This window comes from Ipomoea triloba, chromosome 16 (genome assembly GCF_003576645.1).
Source record: "Ipomoea triloba cultivar NCNSP0323 chromosome 16, ASM357664v1".
Lineage (NCBI taxonomy): Eukaryota > Viridiplantae > Streptophyta > Magnoliopsida > Solanales > Convolvulaceae > Ipomoea > Ipomoea triloba.
In genome coordinates, this window is record NC_044931.1 from 12927364 (window position 1) to 12929659 (window position 2296).

Below are 2296 nucleotides of genomic sequence, written 5' to 3' on the forward strand. Positions count from 1 at the left end.
CTTCCGTTGAAGGTTGAGATGTGGGTTGAACATCTATGATCTGGATTTGATCAACTGAGTCAGGAGCTTTCTTCTTGGTAGACTCCTCATCATCTGATTCTGACTGGAGTTCCGCTACGTCTCGAACTATCGACTGCCTGTCTTCGAGAGGTAAGTTTGATCTCTCGATAGACTCTGGCTGATCTTCCTCAGCTGCTTCCGTTGTCTTTGATGGTTGATCTGTCGATGCCCTTTCATCAAAGGTAACATGTATGGACTCTTCAACCACCAAACTCCGCTTGTTGAAGACTCTGAATGCTTTGCTTGTCGATGAGTCTCCCAGAAATACTCCATCATCTGCCTTTTCTTCAAAAGTTCTTCGTTGAGCCTTCCCATTGTTATGGATATAGCATTTGCACCCGAATGTGTGGAGGTGGCTTACATTCGGTTTTCTTTCATTCCACAACTCATATGGAGTCTTTCCAACTCCTTTCACGATCAAGGACCGATTTTGGGTATAGCACGCTGTGTTGATTGCTTCTGCCCAAAACCCTTGTGATATGTTGGCTTGCGAGAGCATGGTCCTTGCGGCTTCTTTAAGAGTTCTGTTCCTTCTTTCAGCAACCCCGTTTTGTTGAGGCGTTCGAGCAGCTGACAGTTGATGATGAATCCCGTTCTCGTTGCAGTAGCTATCGATTACTTGATTAACGAACTCTCCACCTTGATCTGACCGGATCTTTAGTATCGAGACATCCTTTTCAACTTGAACTTGCTTCAAAAGATTTGGCAGGGCAACTTTTGTCTCGCTTTTCTTGGTTAAGAACACGGTCCATGTGAATCTTGTGTAGTCATCTACTACCACAAGAGTGTACTTCTTTCCCTTTATGCTGGGTGGATCCACTGGGCCAAATAAGTCCATGTGAAGAAGACTTAATGGTCTAGTGGATGATGTCTCGGCTTTGCTCTTGAAGGAGGATTTGATCTGTTTGCACCGTTGACATGCCTCACAAATTTTATCCTTTCGAAACGTCACTTTGGGCAGTCCTTCCACTAAGTTCCTCTTAGTAAGCTTGTTGATAGTCTTGAAGTTCAGATGACTAAGCTTACTATGCCAATCCCAGCATAAATCTTCCTTGCTCCTTGCTAGCATACATAGGGATGGTTTTGCAGACCTCCAATCCACTATGTACATGTTTCCTTTTCTTGCTGCTTCCAAGACGACTTCGAGAGATTCCTCGCTCATAATCTGGCATTTGCTTTTGGTGAAGACAACCTTGTAGCCTTTGTCACAGAACTGGCTTGTACTAAGGAGATTGAACTTGAGCCCTTCAACGTAGGATACTCCCTTAATNTACGTTTGATAATCATAAGGAATGCTAGCAAAAGTTTTGGGCCTCTTTGGTGCATAAATCAACTTAGGTATAGACTTTTCGATCGGCTTATGCACCATGCCTTTCATACGCTGTTTGGTCATGTGAAATTGCTGAAAGTGAGGTTTCTTCCAGAAATTGTGATTCGATGACCAATTCTCACTAGATGGATAGAGTCTGCCTTTCTTCATCCGTGAGTTCCTAACTATGTGGATCTCAGACCTTCCATATTTGCCTTGAGGCGCATTATATGGAATGTAGCTCTTTTTGTACTTGGAATGGCCTTGCGAGAGATAGCGAGGTGATCTCTCGATATTGTTTACCCGGCCATTCTTCGTAGCTTTCCTATACTTTCCATTGCTAGTGTATAGGGACGGTTTATGAATAGCTACTCTGGTCTTTTCTGTTGGTCCTTTATGACCTTTATTTGGTTTGGGTTGAGATCCTCCATTTCTTGAAGTTCCCAAACCATTGGTCTGTTTATTTCTCGAGAGATGGTCTCGATGGAACCCTAGACCGGTTCTATCACTTGTAGGTCTGTGATCATTCACCATTTTCTCCATAGCTTTGGAGGAATTAGAGTATGATGCTATAACCTTTCTAAGATCATTTTCTGTGATCTCTCGAGTTTTGCACTCTTCAGTCAGTTGGATTACTTTAGCTTCTAACTCACTTACTTTGAGAGTTAGCTCTGAATTCTCTTTCGAGACGTTCTTAAGCATATCTCTTTCAGCAGTTAGCTTGCTGTTTTCTTCCCTGATTTTGGCATGAGTGCTGTTAGCGACTGTGAGTTCCCTTTTAAATGTTTCAAGCATCTCAAAGGGATCTTCATCGCTTCTGAAAGAAGAACAACGAGAGGTAGAAGTAGAGCAGCGAGATGTGGAAGTAGAGGTTACCTCATTGTCAATGGCCATTAGGCATTGATTCTCTTCTTCCTCGGTGTATAA